The sequence below is a fragment of the Leptinotarsa decemlineata genome, unplaced genomic scaffold (assembly GCF_025532065.1).
Source record: "Leptinotarsa decemlineata unplaced genomic scaffold, Ldec_3_MD MMD2_tig00000505_RagTag_RagTag, whole genome shotgun sequence".
Taxonomy (NCBI): Eukaryota; Metazoa; Arthropoda; class Insecta; order Coleoptera; family Chrysomelidae; genus Leptinotarsa; species Leptinotarsa decemlineata.
In genome coordinates this window covers 16624707-16638008 of record NW_027412549.1, presented here as the reverse complement: position 1 = coordinate 16638008, position 13302 = coordinate 16624707, and the positions used below count along the sequence as shown (strand labels likewise).

The 13302-nt window shown below is 33.7% G+C and overlaps 1 protein-coding gene across 3 annotated transcripts in view; it reads left to right on the top strand.

Moving 5' to 3' along the window:
• Nucleotides 1-1003: 1003 nt before the first annotated feature.
• Pde9 (Phosphodiesterase 9) overlaps nucleotides 1004-13302 on the top strand; it is a 470530-nt gene continuing 458231 nt past the window's right edge. For all 3 annotated transcript variants that reach the window (XM_074174076.1, XM_074174077.1, XM_074174075.1), the window contains exon 1: nucleotides 1004-1334. The gene's annotated coding sequence lies outside the window, so the exon portion shown is untranslated. The remainder of the gene's footprint in view (nucleotides 1335-13302) is intronic.

The window sequence follows — 13302 nt, the reverse complement described above, 5'->3', positions numbered from 1 at the left end:
ATCAACAGCTTTTGCTACCAACCAGAAGAATTTGCAAGCAGTTTATCCCTAATTCTCTGATTGTGAAGTTATTTACTTTCATTTATCCTAAGTTTGCAGCAGTTGCGAGCATTAACAAACCTAGTTCGGTTTTCGATACCGGGATTTTTGCGACACTGCCGGTAGGCAAGATTTTTGGAGGTGACAGCTTGCTGGTAATTTTTGTTGAACCAAGGTTTGCCGTTAGAAGGTCGTCTCATTAAAGAAAGAATATATGCATCCATGAATGATAGAATAACTTCAGTGACTCCAGAAGCACAAGTTTATGGATCTTTAGAGCTGAAACAAACATCTAGTGAGAGGAAATTTCGGAAATGGTCTTGAAGATCCTCCCGTTCAGCTGATCTCTAATGCCAAACTTGGCATTAGATCGTTTCCTAACATTTATCTGTAATTCACTCAACACTGAAATGAGTTTGTGGTCAGAAGATCCTAATGGAGACTTTACGATGACTGTAAATTTCTGGATTGGTTGTTAGGTACAGATCCAGAAGATTAGCATATTCTCCATAATTGTCAGGAATAATCCTAGTTGGCTGATTTAAAATCTGAGTAAGTCCGCTGCTTATTGCAAAAGCCTCATCTTCGCGATCTTGTTCGTCGTTGATATTTGAAAATCTGAGCCATTCAATATTGTGGAAATTTATCCAAATATAGCTAATTTCTCAAAAGTATAATTTACCATTTCTCTTTCGGGTTGAGGTTGAAGTCCTTTTCACAGTATAGACTGGTGAAGGATTCGGGATAATTCAAATGAAAACCCCAATCTATTCATATATCTCTCTGTTTAGTTTCGATGTGCATCATTTACATTCATAGTATGGTCATATTCCTAGAATTTACTTGAAAACCTCCTCCAAAATATTTTACTTCTTATCCTTGAAGTAGCATGTCTTCAAACAATTTTCCCGACTTGGCAACAATGTAACGACGGCGCCAATCCAGCTTCGTGAATGCTACTTTATTGTGAGGACGTTCCTCGAAGCGACCTAGCAAGCTGCTCCTCTACCTATTTCGCTTGTTACGATATCAATTTTTTTTGTGATCCTGCAAAAGTTTTCGCGACGTCATCAACATGATTATTTGTTTTGAAAATTGTGTTTATCTCACAGTTTGTTTCGGGTCCTCTGCAGTTTGAATGCTGTTTTACGGTATTGCGGAAGATAACTTTTACATAAACAATAAGTGCGCGGTTTGTTTGTTTGTTTGAATAACATTGCACGGTTCATTTTGGTGATTGTGAACTTTGTAGAAACCTTGTCGTCTGTGGATACGTTTTGTATTGTTGCAACTGGGTAAGTTCCTCTCGTTTTGTTCACCAATGTTACAGAAGATTTGTTTATAACTTGATAAATAATATTTAATCTCGTATTCTTATCGTTTGTTTTTATTTTTGCTTCGATATTCAACTGAGTCCAAAGGCGGCAATATGCATTTCTGTAGCCTCTACACAGTTTATATTAGACTATTTCTAAAGTTTGATCTGTTTTTATCTGCATATCTGTAATATCTCAAGGAATACTAATTCTCTTTATTCGAAATGAGCGCTATTTGATTCTATGTACAACGTAACAAAAGTGGATTAATTCCGTCATTATTGAAATGTGATTCTCGGGACTCGATGAAGTTGACGAAGGCCGTTGGTGCCCTTTTCAAATTGGCGAAAGTTTTACCGGTGGGAAAGTTATCGAAGAGCTTGAAAAGATAATAGTCTGTTGGCTAGAGGTCTGGGGAGTATGGTGGATGAGGCAGTACTTCGACGCTCGATTCGTTCAGTTTTCGGTAATTTGTGAAACGTGCGGACAGACGTTATCGTAGAAGAGGATCGAACCTCTTCTGTCGACCAATGCAGGCTGCTGCTGATTTTTTTTTCTTTAACGACGAACCACAAGCACTACAGGAAAATCCAACTATTAAAACTAATCAACGGTGTAGCAATTTCTTTCAATGAGATATTTTTTCAATTGTCTTTTGAATATGCAGATATTCATTAAGTTTTTAATAGAAACGTCTAGCTCTAGCTTAGTTTGGGTCCAAGATATAGGTGACTCTTCTGATAGAGAGAGGTTCGGTGAGGATTCGCTATCAGCAACCCTCTAGCTTTAGTTACATATGGGTGGTCTTGTTAGTTTGCCCTAAATTTTCGTCTATTCTCATAAATGTAGAGACACATCTCATATATATACAGACCAGCAACTGTAAGTATTTCCAGCTCTTTGAACGAGTTTCTGCATGAGTGTCGCCATCCTAAATTAGCAATTATTCTGACTGCGCGCTTTTGTAAAATAAATACTCTTTCAGCAAAGGAGCTCATAACTCAATTCAAGATTCCATAGCGCAAGTGACAGCCAGCAGTTGCATAATACAGATTTAGGAGAACTTCTCTTCCACAATGATTCGACATAAATTTCAGTGCATAACAGTTCTTTCGTAGTTTATCACAAAGTGAATCTATATGTGCTTGTTCGTCCTCTATCTATACTGATTAATATCTGCTTAAGATCGGCTACAATACCAAGGATCTGGAAATCATCAAAAGTCTGTCCCATTTTCAAGAAAGGAGATATTTCAAATTATCGTCCTATCTCTATTATTTGCAACTTTGCAAAGGTTTTTGAGATTCTGCTGGAGCGAGTTCTATATCGGCATGTTAGTTGCAACATAAGTATAAACCAACACGGTTTTATGAAAACTCGTTCAACGGTCACCAATCTTCTGACTGTAACCCAACATATTGCTGAATCTATTGACAATAGGGCCCAAACTTATGTTATTTATACAGACTTTTTTAAGGCCTTCGGCAGGGTTGACCATGGCATTCTACTGAACAAACTAGTAGCCTTTGGATTATCTCCATCCTCAATCGCACTCTTTCAGTCCTATCTACGGAATCGGAAACAATATGTTCAGCTCAATGGTTTCAAATCTACCGAATAAAGTGCTTCTTCCGGTGTTCCACAAGATTCAAATCTGGGACCGTTGCTCTTCAATATATTCATTAATGATATTGCAGATGTTATAGATGTGTATTTCCTTTTATATGCCGATGATCAAAACTATACTGCCTCGTTGAGAACATAGATGATTGTGTGAACCTCTCAGCAAACGTAGGACGGGTTTTAGAATGGTGTTATCGAAATAACTTGTCACTGAACCCGGATGAATGTAAGGTCATGTCCTACAGTTTGAAAACGAATATCTTGATCTTTGATTATTCAATAGAAAACGTTTCCCTGGTGAGACCAGAAACATTTACTGATCTTGGCGTCACAATTTACCACACTGCACTATCACCTCCTGTCGTTTGTACGGATTAATTGCACGTAACAGTAGTGATTTAAAAGAAACTTCGACCTCAAAAACTTTATTCCATGCTTTCATAAGATCAAAGTTAGAATACGCGTCAGTTGTGTGAAGCCCCTTTTATCAATATCACATTGATAGAATAGAAGCAATTCAACGACGATATTTAAAACTGCTAAGTCTAAAAACCGATGGCATTTATCCTCCAATAGGAACAACCCACTCTGAATTGCTACAAAAGCATAACTTTTGCAGTCTCGAAAAGAGGCGTGAATATTAGTGTTGCACTATAAAATTATCAAAAGCATAGTTGACTGCCTAACATTACTGTAAAAGTTTAATATTTGCCTTCCTAGAATATGTTCCAGACACCCGAGTACTTTCTATATGTTCTACAAATGTTCTGGAGAATTCTCCGATCCATATCATGTGTGAAGTAACAAATTCTGTTAGCGATAATTCAGATATACTTAGTTGCAAATTGTCTCCAAATCCCACTTCCTAAAATAATTGTTTTGTCCTATAATACCTATAATAAATATAAAATGTGTAGTCTTTATAGTCACTTGTTTGTATTGTTTGTAGTGTTTGTAGACTTTACAGTCACTTGTTTGTGATGTATTTATTATACTCTGTTATTTCTTGCTCTGTAATTGGGCTATGTCCTCTAGAGTATTGTATCACAAATGAATAAATAAATAAATAAATGAGGACTCCAATTGAGCTTATGCTCGAGAATTAGACCTAGCATTTTTGTTTCTGGGTTGGATGTCACCTCTAATTGGCTATCTTCATATATTTTGAAAGTTTCGTTGGTGTTCTGCATTGAGAATTTTACTAATGCTGTTTTGCTGATATTTAGTGCTGAATGATGTTTAGATTTTCTCATGATTAGATTCTGTTGTTTCTGCAAGTGCTAATGTATTGAAATCAGTGACTAGAACATTTGTATCTTCTGTATATGCAACTATGTGTACCTTCGACAGACTATTTAGGTATTGTATCAAGTTGTTCGCATAAATAAGAAAAAGCAGTGGTCCGAGTATAGACCCCTGTGGAACTCCTTGCTTGCAGTCCAGGGACTGACATGAACACCTTGGATTATTACTGTTTGTGACCTGTTCTCTAGATAGGACATCATCCAATCTTGGGCATCTTCACGAACCCCATAGCGACACATTTTCTGGATTAGCACATAGTGATCAACACAGTCAAATGCCCTAGAAAAATCGATGTACAAACCACAAATTCGTAGTTTGTTATCCAAGGCTGTTACTACGTATTCTATGAAATCATACAAAGCTGTTTCCGTGCTTTTATTTTGCATGAAACCATGCATATTCATTTCGTATAACTTGGATATATTAGAGGGAAGACATACTCCTCTACAGTTCTCATAGATATTTGAGTCTCCTTTTTTTAAGATTGAAGTAACGATTGCAAATTTTAATTATTCAGGGAACATTCCTCGTTCCATGGAAAGATTTATCAGATAAGTCATGGGGTAGACCTTTGACCGACTAAGTTTTTAAATCTTGGTACCAAGGCGGTATGTTCTTTGTTCCTGATACTGAAGTTTGTTGAATGATATTTATAACCCTCATGAATTTTGAAAATGATGTTCAAGTGAAATAACCGCTTGATATGAAAAACCCCGCTCTCCATGAACAAATTCCTACTGGAATATAAGTAATTTTCTTACATATTTCATATACAATTTTCAAGATATGTTTTGTATCACGTTCAGACTGTTTAAGTGTTTACCGTTCACACCGCCCCCTGCCATAATTGCATAATTGAATTCTGATTGTACTAATCCATAGTTAATTGTTTTCAACTGGGGGATTTCGAGAATTTCTTTCAATAATTTGAAACGTGATATAAATCCGCGTGATTTTCTGGTTATATGTGACATATGTAGATCCCATTTCATATGTCGATCTAGAATTACTCCCAATTGAATTAAATTAAATAATAAGATTTCGCCTCAGTGCTGCACGATGTAAATTTGAGTAATCTTTTCCTTCAAAATTTCAACTATCAACTCATAACGTCATTACACAATGTAATTTAAATATAATTTTTATTTTTTTAGGGCGTAAATGAAAGCCTTTTTTATATTAATTTATATTGTTTGAAGATGGAGAAACAGAAAGCTTCCTTTCATCGTATAATTCCGGAACATCTTTGTGTATTGATTAATGGTCTGCACCCAATGCAGATTTGCTATCTTCATTTGTCCCTATTTCTTGATCCTACTTGCAATCCAATTGGAATAAATCAGTGAAGGACGAATCATCGGAACCTTATGTAACAAACATTAAACTTCAATAATGCTAACCGCAAAATAATTGCCAAGTCCATTTATTTCTTGGCAATATTTTGTTTAACAGTCTATATAGTTGTGGAAAATGTCGCAGTATTCATATTTTCCGTTTCTGAATGATGTGAACTTGCGGCTTACCAACTCATGTGAATGAAGTGTTATTATTGAATTATACATGTGTATTTTTATCGAGTGGATCGAATAGATAGGTACATCAATTTATGGCTTACTATTTCAAAACGGTAACTCACATGCATACACTAATTCTTTGAAATCACAGAAATAATTCGAAAGTGAGACGAATTCGTTACATATATCCACTCAATATATTATCAGTTCATTAGTACATTCTTTCTGATAAAATAATTATTAAAGACGATTCATAGCCTCATAAGCTAGGTACTATTACTTTTCATCAAATAATTGAACGAAAATTTCGGTTTCACTTGAGATGTTGAATGTGGACATGTGTATGGAAATGTTATACTTTCATTTTTGTGGATGTGAAAAGGAAGTTTTCCCTCTCGGTGGAAGAAACTTGGTGAGAAGGATATGGATTAACAAGATTCATGAAAACATTAAATTCACTATTGAAGTAGAAAAAGGCAAATCAAATTTAATTAATTCCTTGGACTTGGCAATTAGTAGAATGAACAACAAACATAGCTTTTCAATCTATCTCAAACCTTCCCGTACAGATATTACTATTCATTACGATTCTACCCATCCGTAGCAACACAAAATAGCATCTTATAATAGCATGATTCATAGATTAGTCAATGTTCCTCTATCAATAGATGATTTTAATAAAGAACTCAAGATTATTAAGCAAATTGCAGCAAACAATGGGTTCAGAGCTGAATTAATAAACAAAATACTTTTCAAAAAAGTCTACGCAAAAGCAATTCGACAGGTCGTTCCTACTGATCAGTCAGATAATCATACTATAGAATTTTAACATATACAAACAACAGAAAAAGTGGCTTCATTTTTGAATGAACAAGATAATGAAGTTGCATATAGTACAGGTGATATGTTGGGAAAGTTAGTTGAAAATAATGATCACAAAACATAAATTCGAGAAATCAGGAGTATATAAATTATATTGTACATTAATAGCCCAAGTAGTTTGAAATTACTTTCGCGGACCCAGTGGGGATTTTCTTGAGACCAATAGTAACTGTTATGTCGATTCACAACTCCATTATTGTGGAATCGCGATTCATCGCTCCACAAAATTTGACTGAATATGTTAGGACTTTCATGTAATATTACCTGAATACAAGCAATGAATTCAAGTCGTCGTTCAAAGTCCGTGGGTTTCAAACCTTGTACCAACTGAATTTTGAATGGGTGGTATTTATTTTCTTTCAGAATTCTCTGTACATTAGATTTACTCACACCGACTTCTTCTGCAAGAGTACGGATAGAAACATATGGATGAATAATAATATAAGCCAACACATTGATCTCTAAATCTTCAGTTCTAACAGATCTCGTATGATGACGATGCTTTATAGTAGAAGGAAATGACCCAGTTCGCAATTTTTCTACAACTCTCGAAAAAGTCATTCGTGACGGAATGGGTCTATCTGGAAAACGTTCTTGGTATAGACGTTGTGCTTGACTGCAGTTTTTCTGACATTCCCCAAACATTAATAACATATCAATGCAATCACTTGGATTAAACGCGAAAGGCATACTGGAGTTTTCGTACAAAGAACACAGTTACTGTTTTGCAAAGAATCACTGAATCGAACTGACAAGTAGATACAATTCAACAACATTTGTTACTATGGCATCAACAAGCATAAGCTACTTGATGAAATTGTGCAATATAAAGCAATTCACCCTCAAGTTAGTCACATTCTCAAGAATTTCAATATTATATTCAACTGATATCGATATCGTATCGTAGAGGTGAGAATAATGCTTTGTATTCAGTAGTAGTCTAGTTCAATTTAATAAAAGATATAGACTGGATTCGTGTACGAGTAAATAAGTTTTTTTGAAACTTTATATTTAAGGAAAAGTGCAATAACTCAACAACGCCGTAACCAAATTTCAAAAACCAAACATGAAATGATATCAGAATTTAACGTAGCATCTGAATATGTAATGATATACAGGGCGTTCTATTTTAAAAAATGGAATTTTGGTCTGTAGCACCTACACCAAACACCCTGTATATTTAAAAATTATATCAAAATATAGCTCTCATGAACTCCTAAAACTTTTGTATGAAACATTTTTGTGTATCTCCTTCAACAAACCAGATATTGCCTGTCACATAAAATGTGGGACAACCGATATACTCTAATTTTAAATACCCTACGTAATCATAAATGAGAGATAAATATTCAGGTACTTCTTCGCTCATAATTTCTGGAGCATCTACTCAACTTCTATAGCTAAGGTACATATCAAATTCTGATTATAATATATATTAGATATATCAATTCTAAATCAATAAAACAATGTCGGTTTCTATGTATGAAATTTCAAAATCTCTGTTAAAGATATGATTTTCTTCTAAAAGATGAATTGAATGTGTTGAACTTGTTTTCTTATTTACATAGCTCATATGATATTCTTGGATGCGATTCCTAAATATTCTGCCAGTTCGACCAATACAAACTTCAGGACAAACTCTACAATATAATTTATATACTCCTGATTTCTCGAATTTATGTTTTGTGATCATTATTTTCAACTAACTTTCCCAACATATTACCTGTACTATATGCAACTTCATTATCTTGTTCATTCAAAAATGAAGCCACTTTTTCTGTTGTTTGTGCAAAATATGTTAAAATTCTATAGTATGATTATCTGACTGATCAGTAGGAACGACCTGTCGAATTGCTTTTGCGTAGACTTTTTTGAAAAGTATTTTGTTTGTAAATGTAAATATCGCAATCCATTGAGATTTTCATTGAAAAAGTAAGGTCCTATGATGCGGCCATTGAACAATTCACACCATACATTAATACCCCAAGTAGTTTGAAATTACTTTCGCGGACCCAGTGGGGATTTTCTTGAGACCAATAGTAACTGTTATGTCGATTCACAACTCCATTATTGTGGAATCGCGATTCATCGCTCCAATGGATTGCGATATTTACATTTTCTAGAAAATGATTTGATCCAGTTGATGGAAGATATTCCCATAGCAGAACGACAAGGAATTCGGTGGCAACAAGATGGTGCTCCTCCTCACAATTCACAGGTTGTTACTGAATATCTGGATAGAACGTACCCAAATAGATGGATTGGTAATAAGGGTCCAATTCGGTGGCCGGCTCGTTCCCCAGATTTATCACCGCTTGATTTTTTCCTATGGGGTTATTTAAAAGATATTGTTTTCACTACTCCCCCTTTGAATGTGGATGATCTGAAAATGAAAATTTGACTAGCGTGCAGTGATATTACGCCTGATATTATAAGAGCAACTTGTACGAGAGAAGTGATTCGACATTTCGAAGCCTGTATAATATCTAATGGGCATCACTTTGAACAATTTTTATGACTTATTTCTAGGTACCTACCATTCTTATGAAATGATTTAACAAGTTATATTATTTACATTGTTATTAATTAAAGATTTGTTTTCGAATACCCCTCTTTCAATTTCGCAATTGTTTCATATTTAAAATGATTCCTGACTGAATTCCACAACTCAAAATTGAAACCATTACTTCGAACACCCAAAATTTTGACTAATTTTCATGTGATCTGATGCAGAGAGAATAATTGTATGAGATATTTTAAAAAATAATATTCGTTCTCAAGACTTTACATTTTAAGCAATAACTCAACAACGCCGTAACCGAATTTCAAAAACCAAACATGAAATGATATCAGAATTTAACGTAGCATCTGAATATGTAATGATATACAGGGCGTTCTATTTAAAAAAATGGAATTTTGGTCTGTAGCACCTACACCAAACACCCTGTATATTTAAAAATTATATCAAAATATAGCTCTCATGAACTCCTAAAACTTTTGTATGAAACATTTTTGTGTATCTCCTTCAACAAACCAGATATTGCCTGTCACATAAAATGTGGGACACCCGGTATAATAGAAGCAACTTGCAGTATGTCATTTACTACGAAGGAGCTAATGTGATAGTAATATATTTTTTTCGAAAATTACGTTTATGAAAATTTAATTGTAAGGTGTATTTTATGAAAGAAGGATAGATATAAACCTACATATTTGAACCTTCAAAGAACAGGATATCTGATGATATTTTTGTCGTCACGATATTTTGGGTAAAATACAGGTTTTCAAACTAAACTATGAGTTCTGAATATTACTTTTTACAATATAGTGACATACAGTTCTTATTTTGACAAACAACTATACATTCATTTTCACTAAATGTAACAATATCTATGCATTTCCAGAATTATTTTGAAAATGGAAATGAAGAATTTAAAGATTCATGATTTCTTTGTACTCTACCACAATTCCACCAAAAAATATTCTAACATCAATGTTCACAAAAACTATTCATTTTCACCTTGACGAACATCTGGTTTTTATCTTTAAAGAAATAGCCTTCATCAGCAAAATCTAGAGATTTCGAATGTATTCCGATAATCACCATTTTTAAATTTTCACTGAGAATGAATCAACTCATGTTTTTATATCCTTCTTGATAATAGATTCGTTATCTCTCAGTGGTTATTTTTTATCAAAATACCATTACCAGTGCAATTATGTAGTTATGATATCGTACATTGAAATTATTCAACATTTACTATGCCGGGTGTTGAAGAATAGAAGGAATGTTAGGTATATCTGAGAATCTTTCATATCCGTCATTTGTGAGGTAGAAGCTACGTCAGTATTCAATTTTGAATCATGAATTTGAATGGATAATCGAAATAAGCTACATATTCACTTCAAAACAATAATCAGAGGTATCCAAGAAACCCTTTGTTGTTGGGTTTTTATCAAACAGTTTTACACAAAGCTCTGGTTTGCAAAAAAGCATTTTGAGAGAAGTCGTTGAAACCAAAATTAGTTTCTCTTCAGGTTATTGTAGATTTTCTGTTCATGATACTTGAAATGTTACGGAAGAGTTCTTCGTGAGGAGAAATTTCGGATTTATACAAATCTGAGCTGTCATTTTTTGAAATTATTTGTATTTATACACAAACTCTTCGCTGATGATGCTGGAGGTATTTCGCATAAATATTTTTCTGATTGATTCAGCCGTTACTTGATGATTACATTGTTTGTATGGGAATGATACTGTTACACTCTGTCAATTTCATTTAATTGAGAGAATATAATTCATTTTGTTCAATATGAATAATAAAAATACTTAGATTTGATCGAAACTTTCTATAAAGCAACATTTTTGATCCTGAACAACTTTTTCCAGTATCACTTCGAAATATCATGAAAAAAAAAATAGATTATTCACCTAAAAAAAAATTGTCTTTTCACTATCAAGGCCACATTGTTTCTCAAGACCTGAACATATTTGTCAAATTCATTTCCCATCAAACAGAGCCTCATGCAACATTTTTAAAATAGAATAAAAATATTTTCAGTCTAGAGACGCGCTGTATGTGATATAGTTTGAAATGGTTCAAAAATCAATAATGTAACTAACTTTGAACGTAATGTTTTTTTCCAAAACAATGTCTCCTGTTATAATTTTGCACTAATAAATCATTTAAAAATTCATTTACCATCATATAGCTAGAAAAATGGAAATATAAAAATGAATTCATTATTGAGACCTATGATTTGAATTTTTGATTCTCCATGTTTCTCGATTGCGATATTCCAAATATGGGTGACATATTGTCTTACCACACCACCTTGTGGAATGTAACATTTTTCCGGCGGTCACTTCTCTAATTGAGGACATGTCTGACAATTCCCATTCATCTATTTATCTGACAAACGATCAGTCTTATTGCAACGTGATACTTTTTTGCATAAATTCGGAATATCCAGGAGAGTTTAGTGATTTGTTAAATCGATCAAAACCCGTGGAAAACAGAAGAATTCATGGTGTTTTTGTTTCTCGTCCTGTTTATTTATAAATTCACTTCTTTGATTGACGACCTGTTTATTTTGTGGAAATTCATGTTCACACACACACTTTTGTCTATTTTCCACGATATTTCTTCATTGTTGACTAGTTTCGACTATTACACCATTTTCAAAAATAACTGATTACATTTAAATCTGAGTAATTCATACCTAAGTTGCCTATGCTATCATAAATAATTTGGTACCTACATTTTGTATACCTATAATATCCATGAACATAACAAAACAAAGCTTTTGATATAATGTAGGTTTTGGGAACTGGATTATAGGTTCAGGAGAGGACTATTATTTAGATCAAGTTGTTCATTGAGGACAATAGAATTGGGATTTTTCTTCGACCTGTTTATTTCCATAGATTCCAACAGATTCATCATTTTCCCCTTTTCGCATGTGTGAAGGATCTTTAAATTATCTTTATCTATTTTATGTTTCGAATTTTGAAGATGTTCGTACATCAATGATTTTTTATCCGAAATGACATGTTCATGGTACCTTGTATCAAAATTTTTACCAGTTTGGCCTATATATATGGCGGGACATTCACCACATTCTAGTGGATATATACCAGATCTCTTCCTTTTGTCTAATTTAGGTTTGACATTAATAATCCTCGTCCTAAATTCCCGTTGGATGTGTAGGATGTTAGTAGATTGAATTTTGAGAGATAATTTTTAATATTCTCGGAGATTCTACCTCCATAATTGATACTAACATTTGTGTTCTGGTCTTGTGGAAATTGAATATAGTTCTTTCATTATTGATTTTTGTTGATATTTAATAATAATGTTGTTAACTAGAGTGGTAGGTATTTTGTTATTAACTGCTGTTTGTTTATTGATTGCGATTTCACTTCGGAGGTTTTGATCAGAAAGGGGTATTGTGAAAGCCCTATGTATCATTGACCTGAATGCAGACAATTTCTGTGAAATCGGATTAGAAGAGTCAAAAGGTATTGTGCAATCTATGAATGTGTTCTTTCAGAAAATGTTGAAGTCGAGTTTATCATTGTTTTTGGATATTGCCAGATCTAAAAAAAATATCTCATTGTTCTCTTCTGTCTCTACGGTGAATTTGTCATCTGATAATTTGTCATCTACATATCTGAACCAGAACATGACATGTTTATGGCCCAAAGTTCACTCCTATAATTAGTAATAATTTTAATAGAACCAAAGAAATCATAGGAGCCCAAACGGAATTAATCATTTCGAATAACCTCAATATCATTGATAATCCAACATTACAGAGACACAAGCTAACAACTATGATGAAGAAAGCAGAACTTCCATCTACAAATAATAAAGTCACGAAGACAGTGAAAACCATATTCAAGAAGGCAGAAGAAGAAGAACTGATTTGCACCAGAGCCGACAAAGGTTACAGCATAGTATATCTGAGTAAACAACAATACGATTCAAAAATGCAAGAAATTATAGAACAATTAGACCCCACAGAGTTGAGAAAAGACCCCACGAAACCCTTCATACTCCATCTGAAAAAAAATCTTGAATATTCTACTTTCCTTTTCCCCACAGAAAGGGACAAGAAGA